At 42.3% G+C, this 13,079-nt stretch overlaps 1 protein-coding gene across 6 annotated transcripts in view; it reads left to right on the plus strand.

The window, feature by feature from the left end:
- The window catches only part of OSBPL1A (oxysterol binding protein like 1A), a 188,666-nt gene that overhangs the window by 89,966 nt on the left and 85,621 nt on the right, over positions 1-13,079 (plus strand). For 2 of the 6 annotated variants that reach the window (XM_075584972.1, XM_075584973.1), the window contains exon 1: positions 1,357-1,545. The exons of 3 other annotated variants lie outside the window; for them this stretch is intronic. The gene's annotated coding sequence lies outside the window, so the exon portion shown is untranslated. Of the gene's footprint in view, positions 1-1,356; positions 1,546-4,149; positions 4,244-13,079 lie in introns of those variants that run through there. One more of the 6 variants, XM_075584974.1, reaches the window with a different exon arrangement.

Raw genomic sequence — 13,079 nt, forward strand, 5'->3', positions numbered from 1 at the left:
ACCGTGTTGATTTCAGCTCCGGTAACCTCCTGCTTCCAGAGATACTTAACTCCGTATGGGATCACAATATGACGGTTTAAATGGTGCGTGGGCCAATAGGAAGCCGTAACATCATCCCTTGCGACTTCCTATTGGCCCACGTGATTAGTACCTTTCAACGGCAGAGAGATACAGGCATCCCATATGTGTTATCTTGAGAAGCCGAGGGTTCTTGGAGCTGAAATCAACGCGATTAAGCTACAGAGACTGTGGCTGGCTGTGCTCCTTTTAATAGACTTTTTGGCCCAGACTTGCCAAAACACCTTAAATCTGGCCAAATAATGTGAGGTTGCCTAAATCTGGTACAAACGTTCTCTGCATTTCATAGTATACTCTCAAAACAAATTATATGCAATAATGTCTGCACATTAGCATAGGGTTAGCATTTTATTTCAGGGTAACTGTATGTTATTTTCAAATACTGTACAGTGCCTTTTTTTAAGTCTTGGCTAGACAATGAAATTGGACTTTTGGAGGGGAGGACCGGAGAATAACACGGTTATTAGTCACAACTAAACCTGGGGTTACTCCCAGCCAGACACTGAAATTGAACAAAAGCAATAGCTCCCTGAGTGCCTTTGATTAGTAAGGTTTCTGGTTACATCGCTTGTGTGTGACTTTATTTGATTTATAATATGTTTTTGTACCTTAGAGGAGCACCAACACAATTATATATCGGTGCGATAGGGGTTTTCAATTTATTTAGATGGTGACCAGTGCAAGTCTGTCTGTTTGCTAAACTAGAACACAACTAAAACTTGAATAGACCGTAATATTAAGAAAGGAGAAAAAGTAGTACAGAGATGTCATAGGTGATGAAATCAGATTTGAATCATAGAAGCTCCTAGTAATGTGAGGTAAGTCCCTGGACCTGTCAGACAACCTACAGTAAATGAGTGTTTGAGTTACAGTATATTGCTTGAGAAGTAGACTGAACAATTCTGTGTACTGTGGCAAATACACTGCTGTGTTCTCTAAGTTAGAAATAAGGTATTCATTAGAGGCCTTCAATTTTACTTCTACTCTACATATATACAGTTTGGTGGGATTACACCTTTAAAATATATTACACTAGGTTTTACCAACTGCGAAAGCATTGGTAGTCAGATTATGCACTCTGGTGTAAAAATGCCTGTGCCAGAAGGAATGGGTGAAACAGGCAGCTAAACTCTTTAAAGAGAATAAACACAATGGCCAATTAGAGAGAGCACAGCAGGAGCCAATAGAAGTTGTGCAGTGTGACCAATAGAAAATGTGCTTACATGTAAAGATTTGCTGGCAGGGAAGAACATTGTGGTACCTTCCCGTGCTGCTGCTGCTGCTGCTGCTGCTGCTGCTCTGTGGAAGGGATTTTGCTGAGGTGAAGAATTAGAGGAGGAATAAGGGGAGGGGTATAGCCGGTCGTGAGTGAACAGTGTGCGGCTGCATAAAACACTGGCAGTGGAAACTGTGTGTACACCGGATTATGAGGAATCGCAAAGGAAAAACTTCACAGGGGGGGAAAAGGTAACATCTTTGTGTTTTGTCCTTCAAGTGCATGTCTGTGTATTTAATTAGCAAAGGTACCGGTGTATTTGATTAGTAGGCTCCAGCCAATGTTGTGCATAAATACAGTATGCCCTAATTGAAGGGGTCCAGTTTCTGTGCTGTAGTTGCAATGTAGTTGGCTTCATTGTAATCTGCGTGGAAAGGTATACACATGAAAGCATGTAAAAGGCTACATCAGTGTTTCTCAACCATGTCGCCAAGGGGTGCCCCAGACTAATCTTAAGGGTTGCCCTGTGAAACAAACGAATTGTGTGTTTTTAGTGCATCAACCCAAAATGCTGCAAATGTTTTATGCGTTTATTGCTAAAGGATTTTGCATAATTACATTTAAAAGAAACTGCATTTTACCATTGCATTTTCAAACTAGTCATTATAACCCTGTCATTCTTTTTAGTTTCTACCCAGTTTGATTGGGTTGCCCCAGAAATTGGATTATCTGAAATAGTGAATGGGGGCTATAAGAATAGCAGGTTAAGAAACACTGGGCTACATACTGTAGCTCTGTGCATGAGTAAAATGATCATAAATCTGAATAACTGTCAAGGTTAAAGTTGTTCTATGCCACATATTATCACCAGATACACTTATACGGTAAAAAAAAAAAATGGTATCAACTGGTAATGTGTATTCCTTCTTGTGCTTTAATATGTAGAATGAGTTTTAATGGTAGTTGTATTGGATACATGGTGCTTGCATAGCTAGATGTGAACATTGTATGACAATACACCTTAGTCTAACATTCTTATAGTAGGCCTGCTGGTTACATGTGCTGTACTGTAGTGAAGCATTTATATTTGGATAGGAGATTCTCATTTAGAGACGATCGCAATACTGAAAATCTCTTCAGATCAGCTTTGGTGAGGACACCTACTGCATGTAAGCTAGCAATGCACTTCTGACCTTGAGTACTCAAGTGCATTGGTAGAGAGGGATTTCATAAACTTAATAGGGAAAAGCTTTTCTTCAATACACACCACTATTACCTGTGCATCTTTCTAAATCCGTATTTATGTACTTTCTGACCTTGTTGAGATGAAACTGAGCAAAATCAACTAGATAATCTTAATGATTATTTTTTTGTTTGATAACGGATATAGTAAAAAAAAAAAAAAATACCCCCCAAAAAACACAATTCAAATGTTTGTGTCTACATATGGATTCATTTCTGTGGCATATTGTGGTTACGGTGCATAAAGGTAGCAGAAATTCTCTGCTTTGGTATTATTTCTATTAACTTAATCAGCACAGTATGCATGTAATTCGTTAGCAGTATCATGTTAATTGGCTAATCTCTAGTTTTTCTTGCATTTTATTTTAGATCACCTTTTGCACTTTCCAAATTAAATTCACACGCTTACTGAACACATTTACTGTACGTATTTCACACATTTCTGTACCACTGCACACGCTGAAACAAAGGTTCATTAAACCTTGTGATTCCTTCACAACAATAACTTCATTATTAATTCATCAAAGCAAAGGGTTTAATTTTGGCATTTTTTGTTGAAATGAGATATAATAAACTGCAGCTTTTGCCCAAATGCAATAGTCTGTGACGGATATTATTCTCACCAGTTTTGCAGATGAGCACTACAGAATTTGCCCGAATTGTTCATAGATATTATGCCACTCAAAACAATCTCCTGTTTTGTCAGTTGAGATATTCGCTGAGTAATGTTAGCTGAGAACTAATTGTTTATATATATATATATATATATATATATATATATATATATATATATATATATATATATATATTTTTTTTTTTTTAATGTAGATGCGTGCCACTTTTTTTTTTTTTTTTTTTAATTAAAGGTGTATGTCAATGATTTAAAAATATCCCCTTAACTGTTCTAGGTGACTACCTTGTTATCCAAACTCTGGGTAATTGTGACCCCTTAAGTTGCTCAGCACATCTTCTCAAGAGCACTAACCTTCACAGTGTACTTTCTAGAGGTCACAAGCTAAGCAGACTGCCAACACAGAGAGAGAGCTAAAATGAAGGCGTGGGATGCACATTTTAAATGAATATTTGTCTATATGTACGAAGAGGTCATAGCTCCTGGACAGTCCACTAGTTTAGCTATAATTTATCCAATAACTTTATTCAACATTTCAGTGCACACTGTACCTTCACAAGGACAAACGAGTAAGTGCAGTCGAAAGCAGTTCACGCTAATCCCCGTATCTTTCACTTTCCAACACGGTTTTTATTTTTAGAATTTGATGCTTTGTTCTGGAGATACAGTATAAACGTTTGAAATATTAAATGTCCGGGAAGTTAAAATGGATGATTTCACAGAGCCCAGTACAGTCTAAAGGTTACCATGGTAACCTCCGCTACAGATTAATCATATGTAACGCCAAAAAAACCAGGACATTTGCAGTGTGCAAGATACTACACTTTTATTAGAAAGTCATATAAGCAGCTGAGGGTAGGATTGCTGCTTTAACCGTTGGTGCTCTTTAGACATGGCTAGTATGTTATGAGGTCTGGTACTCCAGGGGTCCCATGACAAAGTAGCTAGTCATAATGTTCCTGCTCGTTTTGCTAGGGGATTTTGCGTTTTGTGTTCCTGTGGAAGGGAAGTGGAATGACGACTGTTCCGTTACCCATGATGGGGTGACCGCCTGCCGCGGATCCTCCGGAACTCAGGTAGCTAGGAACTTACCTCTGTTAATATTGCAGAGAATTAGTGCCCATAGGATACTAACCCCGCACTTAGTAGGAGCATGATTGAAAGATGAAAATGCAGAGACGGATACATAAGAGATTTTCTTGAGACAATCATCACTGAGCTTGTAAAATTGATATGTGATACAGTATGTAATGTCTATTATTGGAATACAATTTATTACTATGAAGCTGAACTTTTTTTGTGGACATTTTATAGACTTGACATTTTATTTTCACATTAGTAGTTTCTACAAAAAGCAGGTCAAAACATAAAATGAATACGGAATAAAATATAGGAACTCAATTTAAAAAAAATGGCAAAGAATAAAATATAAGAAGTGTAGCATAACATCTTCGAGGCAATCCGTTAAATACCTTTATAAGGCAACAAAAAACAGTGGTCAGTGATGCTTCGGGGCCAAATCTGTGCGCGTGATAACTTCTTTCCCCCCCCCCCAAAAAAAAATTGAACACCTGTACAGTTGGGATTGCCAGGTGACCTCCAAATATACAGGACACAATGGTGAAAGGTGGGACGTGCTCGACACACACCTCTCCACTCCATGCTGTTGCCTCCTTTCCTTGTCCCCACCCCCAGGTTCCGGACACCTCCTCCTGGTTGGCTGTTGCTGGGTAATGCAGCCAATCAGGATGGCAGAAGCCGCTCAGCCCCTAGCAACAGCCCTGCTCAGCGAAATCCCCTTTCCCCCCAAGCCGGTCCGGTATGAGTCCAGTATCACCTCTCTGAACATAGTGACAAGTCCAGTATTACCTCTAATTTGTTAATGGACAGTGTCCAAAAACAGGACTGTCCGGTTCAATACTGAACACCTGGCAACCCTATTTAAGTATTACTACATTTGTTAAAGTTGGTTTGTAAAAATGGGATGCCAGAATTACCCTTTTATCTACTCTGTGTAATGTCAATGTATGTTTAACAAGTTTGCACATGTATTGGCTTTCTAATGAGGACAGCGTGAAATAGGGGTACAAGAATGCTTAATTGACCAACACACACAGAAAATTAATTTGTGCTTAATTTCTAGACTTTGCTGAAAGGCTGTGTAATGCGGCAGACATAAGCTTATAGGGTTCCATGTTAAAATGGATGGTACGTAAAGAGTGACACACTGTGTGCTCATTTGCATGTAATTACCCAGAATCCCTGTCTGCAGTACATTTCTGTAAACCTACCAGAAAGACCTGATTTGTTGTAATGCTAAATTATTTAGTCGTGGAACAAATAATTGACAATTCTTAGGTCACTGATATTAAATGACGTACTGAATGATTTACTTGTGTTGTCTGTTCAAATATAGTACTATTTTTTTATTATTATTATTGAACAATAGAAAAATATGAAATGAAGTCTTCAAACGAGAGTACTCAGTTGGGGTATAAAGAGGTGGTGTAAAACTGCTGTTATCTTGCAGAGAACCTACAGTAAACGTACAGGGAAGTGAGCTATGGTCACTGGTATTACAGAAGCTTAATAGTTTTATACTTGGAAAACAAGATATCTAAAATATATCCATATAAAGATTGTTTAACCAAATATATTAATACATGAATGTGTATATACGTACACAAATGTGGGAAAATACCTTTTGGTGTTTTGTCTAGATACGTTTGTACTAGAATACATCTCTTTTGGGCGGAATGGGACATTTGGCCACGACCAAATCGCCATCTGCGACGACTTGTCTTATAGTAAGTAGTTATGGCTGCGGAACGCTGGTAGCGATTTTGTCACTGTCAAACATCCTGAATTGCCTTTTGTGAAGTCTAAGAGATGTGTGCAGAGGTACATTAATGGAGACAGTTTTGAGTGAACTTAAAACATGGCTTTATTTAGCCTGTCCCTTTTAAACCATGCACAGCAAACAAAAATATACAAAAGAAACACACACCTATACCTTGTAAGGGCTAACTTACTTCCCCAGTCCTTATCTGCAAGACTGGGAGGAAAGGCCCCTTACCAGTCTATCACCCCAATGTCTCAAAAGATACCTCTATGCAGGTGGCCCGTAAGGTCAGTCTCTGGTTCCGGGTGGGTGTTTGTTCAGGGCCAGCCTTTTGGTCGGTTCCTGGGTTTGCAGCACCCTGAAAGAAAGGTCTGTTCTCCTGTGTCTTGCAATCAGTGCACAATCCTGTGGGCTCTTGAGAGTCTCTCTGGGTCTGTTTCAGCAGGAGTTTTAAACATGTCTGATTACCAGGTGGAGTCTGGTTATTTGCCTGGCTGAAATTAACCAGCTCCCTGCTGGATTTAGAGACATTTTCTTAATCGGGGATAATTCTGCGGAACCCCAACCCTCTGTAATGGCGTGTCTGAGATCAGATGCATTGTAAGGAACCCCAACCCTCTGTAATGGCGTGTCTGAGATCAGATGCATTGTACGGAACCCCAACCCTCTGTAATGGCGTGTCTGAGATCAGATGCATTGTACGGAACCCCAACCCTCTGTAATGGCGTGTCTGAGATCAGATGCATTGTACGGAACCCCAACCCTCTGTAATGGTGTGTCTGAGATCAGATGCATTGTACGGAAGCCAAACCCTTTGTAATGGCGTGTCTGAGATCAGATGCATTGTACAGAACCCCAACCCTCTGTAATGGCGTGTCTGAGATCAGATGCATTGTACGGAACCCCAACCCTCTGTAATGGCGTGTCTGAGATCAGATGCATTGTACGGAACCCCAACCCTCTGTAATGGCGTGTCTGAGATCAGATGCATTGTACGGAACCCCAACCCTCTGTAATGGCGTGTCTGAGATCAGATGCATTGTACAGAACCCCAACCCTCTGTAATGGCGTGTCTGAGATCAGATGCATTGTACGGAACCCCAACCCTCTGTAATAGCGTGTCTGAGATCAGATGCATTGTAAGGGACCCCAACCCTCTGTAATGGCGTGTCTGAGATCAGATGCATTGTACAGAACCCCAACCCTCTGTAATGGCGTGTCTGAGATCAGATGCATTGTACGGAACCCCAACCCTCTGTAATGGCGTGTCTGAGATCAGATGCATTGTACGGAACCCCAACCCTCTGTAATGGCGTGTCTGAGATCAGATGCATTGTACAGAACCCCAACCCTCTGTAATGGCGTGTCTGAGATCAGATGCATTGTACGGAACCCCAACCCTCTGTAATGGCGTGTCTGAGATCAGATGCATTGTACGGAACCCCAACCCTCTGTAATAGCGTGTCTGACACCAGATGCATTGTAAGGATCCCCGACCCTCTGTAATGGCGTGTCTGAGATCAGATGCATTGTACAGAACCCCCAACCCTCTGTAATGGCGTGTCTGAGACCAGATGCATTGTAAAGTCTTCTGTATTTGGTACAATTTTGTACTCTCCAAATGACCTGAAATTTGTAGGGAACCCTTTTGGGATGCAGGGGAAATTAACTGTTCCTAGGAACCCCTATTGTAAAACACTGACTAACCTTTTTGTGAAGAAGTACCGATGTTGCTAAGCTGTCTGTCTTTTGGTGCCGTGGCACTGGTGGATTAACGCTGTAGGGGTCCTATTTAGACGCGTCCGTGGTCGTCCCCCCCTCCGCAGCGTGATCACGACAGATACAATCTCTTGCTCCACAGACATTTTCCTCAACAGCGATTTGTTTATACAATAATGTTCTCCCCAGAGCTAGTTGGCAGCTCTTTGCACCATAAAATCTAAAACCGAACGCCCCTAATCAAACAGCAGTAGGGCATTTTAGGAAAAGTTGCATGGAAAGTACTGTAGGGTCCGTGTATTGCCTCCTCATGCTACCTGTAATGAAATCGGTAAAAGCTGTTGCTTATGCTGCGGGGTGTAACCATTTCTTTTTATAGTACAGTACCTTTTGTAACTGCTGATCCCACTCTTAGACCCAGTGATCTGTATATTTGTGACATTTTTCATTCCGGTCGGTGCCAATCTCGGAAACGTCAAGAATGAATTCTGATAGCTCCCACAGATGCTCCGAAAGCAAAACAAAAATGTAATTAGCATCAACTTCAGGAAAATGTAAAAAGTGCTATTTGTGATGGATCAAAAGGCTGTATTATAATATGAACTTGGCTGTAATATACCACTAAATGATTTACATTCTGCAGTTGTGAAAAATGACCATCTCAAATTATAGATGCAATACTGTATCATTTGCACACTTGTATTCCTACAGTATGTATTTGAGCCATTTTATCCAGATCCAGATGTTGCTTTTTTATTTCCATACTAATCCTGCATTTGCGGTGACTAAAAACATGAACATTCCACTTGTAGATCTAGTTCTTGTAATGTAATTAACCATTATTGGCAGAATGAATCTGTTTTGTTGGGGCTGCTTTAAGTGTTCCTGAATTTGTAAAGCCGTTTTACTATTCTGAAACTATAAGGGACAGTAAATGAAAAGGCAAATATTAAACATGGCAAATACTGTATGATGTTACTTGACGGAGTGCTTTCCCTCAACGACTTTTGTTAGGACGTGCAATAGCGGATTTTAACGGCCAAATTTCTGTGGGAGGGGGGTGGTTTACACACAAATATTGTGTTGTGGTTTTTTTAAAACCGCAAATGAAATACAGGCACTAAAATACAGTATGCATTTAGAGTAAAAACTCCACTTCGTCAATATCTTGACGAATATCTTACTTTTTCAGTAAAATAATGCAAGTTTGACTGAATTACCCTGTGCACATTGGACAATGATTCTGGGCTGGACCAGTATGCAGATTGATGCAAGGGCTCTTCTTCTGCTCACAGAGCTCCCATGGAGAATGAAGGGATTATTTACATCATAGCCTGTGCACGGAGGATCTTACAGCAGCTTCTGAGATTTGTATTGCTACTTTGCGCAACGCGCACATGCGCGGTCGTGCGCGCCCGTTAATGTTTTCCATGCACAGCTCATACAGAGGAAGCCAAACAGTGCCACAGTGCGCAGGCCCAGCGTTGGACGGGTGCTCCCATTGGATACCTTCACTCAGCACTACTGACTGCTGAGTGAGACTGCGCATGCGCACGTGACGGAGTCACGCAGGGGTGGTTTCCAGTCAATCAGGAACATGCGCAGTGTCCAGTACACTACGTGAAGGGGCTCAGCTGCTCCAGATCATGGATGATTACACACGCAGCTGCTGGTATTGGATTAACACCACCACCAATGATGACGTCACTCTTCCCCTTTATCAACTGCGTTGTCCAGTCTGTCAGCAGCCCCCCTTGCAGCAGGAGAGGAGAAGTGCTTGAGATTACGTTTGATGACATATTCCCTGTGGTTTGAGTCTAAACTATTTCTTTTGGAATTCTACACTTGTTGTTCGCTCTAGTGCTATATCAGATTCTAGCCTTTATTGCTTAGAGGTTTTTCCTTTGCATAGTTTGTTAGGGGTGCTGTCTTTTGTTGGGGCATTGGGGTAAGGGAAGTACCTCCTGAAGGACTTTAGGGAACGGGCCTGAGGAAGGGGTTTGTCCCAGTAACGTTGTAACCCTGTCTATCTCCATTTTTTGCCCATTGTGCCTATACTCCTTTCTTCCCCCCCCCCCCCACTTTTTGCTCTCCACTCCTTATCCCGTTTTTTTCCCCTGTACTACCTATGTTTGCATTGTGTATTTTGTGTGTGTGTGTGTGTGTGTGTGTGTGTGTGTGTGTGTGTGTGTGCCACATTACTCCGTGTATTTAACTTGTGTAGATATTAAACACTTTTTTTGATTTGGCATTTACCTACTCCTTATATTTTATTCCATTAGTCAGTGAGTGCCGGAACTATTATTGCAGCTTTGTAATGCAAGTTTGGTATGCCTGTTTGTTCTTAATTATTCTATTTCATTATTCGGCTTTAGCTCACCAACCATTTCTCCCTGAACAATAAATAAGTGGTTAATATGGACTTTCATCTCTCATTTAAGGGGGGAGGAAACCAAAACGTTACCATGTCAATTAGAAAACTAAAAATAGAAAGAAAAATAGTACTTGTGGTGCCTGGGTACAACGATCTGCTTTAGACACCCATTACTTTCTTTCTTGTGTATACACTTGCAGATCTGTACTTAAAGTAAAACTTTCTTTGCCAGAGGGGCCAGCAACTCATTTTGTGACTTTCTTTGCCATACTGTGTGTTCCTTTATATTGCAATGAGCTTGGCATGTACATGTCAGCTTTGCGTTGTGGTGTCAGGAATTGGGGAATGGGCTTTAGGAAGGAATTTGCGATGACTGAATTAGGTCATCGACAGTATTGACTGTCATAAAGGTTTACTTTCTTTTGTATAAATATGTACTCTTGATTTGTCAAACTTGTAATTGTAATTTCTTAAAATAAATATGGAACCTGAAAAATGGCAGATAAACAATCATTAAATGTATGATTTTAAAAATAAGAAAAGAAAATTAAGAAAAATTGTGTTATCTGGAGTCATTGTCAATGGTTGAACAATATCTTGGTCTATCCGAGGTGTAAAATAGCCACATTCCAGATTTAACCAGATGTATTATATGGGAGTAAGGTACAGTATTAGCACCCTCTCTGATTTTTCTTTTGATATGTACGTATTCGAGAATTGTATAAGAATATTTATTCACCTGGGTCTAAACTATAAATATATACAGTATTGCCTATTAAGAGTTCTTATCCATTGCATTAAGCCGTGAGCAGATTGCCAGATTGGGGGTGAGCCGGTGCTGTGGCTCCCCAGCTCCCTGACCGCCTGCAATACTCTTCCTCCTATCGGTGCCGGGATCCAACTTCCGCCCGACAGGAGAAGGGAGCTGGGGAATTCCGAGACCAGCAGGACCACAACTCCGGAATGGTGCTCCAGCAGTGTTGCATTGTCATGGCGACCAAACGTCACATGAATACTTGTTGCTATGACAATGCGATGAACCGTTGTCACATAACGCTGTGACTCTGCAGGAGGAGGTCTGTTCAAGGAATCACCTGGGTCGGCAGGTAAGTTGAATTCAGCCCTGCATTAAACCATCCCGTAGACATGAGACTAACTCACTATTATTGTTATTATTATTAGGTTGTAAAGCACCAACATTAGTCCGCAGTGCGGTACAGTGGGGGTACAGAGTAACATCAATTACATAAAGAGTGTGACATAAGGACAGACAAGCGCAAACCGTTGCAGAAAGTAATGTGGGCCCTGCTCGTGATTTTACATTTGAGGGAATAAGGGGCAATGTTGAAACAAAAGGTAAAGTGGCTTCTCATTGTGCAGTGGTATGGTAAAGATACAAGTACCTTTTATCCCCGTTAGCATGTGGGGGGATATTTTTGATTGTTTTTTCATACTTGGAAATGTATCATAATACAAAGTGAATCCCTGCGCTTCTCCCATTGGGCTAACCATAAATGGGGAAATAAATTCACATACTATAGTGAAACCTAAGGCTAAGGCCCCGCTCCCTCAGTCAGCGACCCGCACTGCAGACAGGCGGCGCGCTGACTGGCACAGACCGCGATATGCGGTCTGTAGGGAGTGGGAGAGGGGGCGGGAGAGGGAGAGGGGGGCGTGGTAAAACTTTGCCAGATCGTGGTGCCGTCCACCCCCCCACCACAACACACACACACACAACACACACAACACATACACAAACACTCACACATTTTTCCCCGCAGCTCCTTCCCTTCTCCCCTCCCATGCCGCCTCCCATCCGTAGCTCCTTCCCTCCCCTCCTCCCCATTGGCTGACTCGCGTTCCACGTGACGCGTCAGCGCTGAAAAGCACAAGGAGTTTGTAGCTCCAGCAGGCTGAAGCGTCACAGTACGTAGTCAGCCCTGCCGGAAGGAGGCAGCGGGGGCAAGGACCATTCGGGTAAGGGTCTGGTGGCCCGCGGCCGCGCGCTCCACCGGCCGCAGCGGGTTCGCAGCCTAAGTCTGTAAGACGGAGACGTTTGGTTACATCCTTTGATCAAATAATGACACGCCTGCTATCCAGCGTCAAGGTCTCAGTAGCAGGTCCCTCTGCTAAATGCATACAAATGTTCTGTGAAATACACCCTTAAGCTTATGCTTAGTTTATTAACCCCTTATGTAACTTGGTGCAGTTAAACTGGTATATACCAGTTACGATACTTACATGTATGCAAGTAAAGAGGAAAGTGAATAGTGAATTTACAGGGACCTTACTGGGAGATTTACTGTTATATACCAGTTTTTAACTCCACCAAGTTACATAAGCGTATGCTTAGTTTATTAACCCCTTCTGGGTATATTTAACAGAACATTTGTATGCATTTAGCAGAGGGACCTGCTACTGAGACTTAGGCTGCGTCCATAGATGGACAAGCCGTGCGGACGCTCCGCGCTGAGCCCCTGCATCCTCAATGAGGATGCCTTGAGAGGGGGCTCACGCGGGCGTCCTCAGGCTTTGGAGTTTTCAGCCGAGTGCCAATCAGCCTGAAGCAGCGTCAACGTCACGGCGCCGTGACGTCGGCGCCGTGACATTGACGTCAGTGCGCCCAGCGACGTCACTGCCCCGCCTCCAACCACCTCCCCCCGGCTCCCTTCGCGCACGCTGGCTCGCCTGCAAGTCCGTGCAATCACGCTGACTGAAGCAGGCGAGCCTCAGCGTTAGCGCGCCTCCGCTCTCCCCACATCTCTATGGCCCGGGCCTTACCTTGACGTTGGCTAGCAGGCGTGTCATTATTTGGTCAGACTTTGGGGCCTATGCAGAGAGCAGCGAATTTTAAAATTGGCGAATTTCATAAAAAGTAGCTTTTTTGGAGAGTTTTAATCTCCATATGCAGAAAAGTGCGAATTCTGCTATGTTTAACATGGATGCGTGTGGCGAGTTTAAATTGGCGAGATGCGCG

The sequence above is a fragment of the Ascaphus truei genome, chromosome 2, assembly GCF_040206685.1.
Source record: "Ascaphus truei isolate aAscTru1 chromosome 2, aAscTru1.hap1, whole genome shotgun sequence".
NCBI classification, from domain to species: domain Eukaryota; kingdom Metazoa; phylum Chordata; class Amphibia; order Anura; family Ascaphidae; genus Ascaphus; species Ascaphus truei.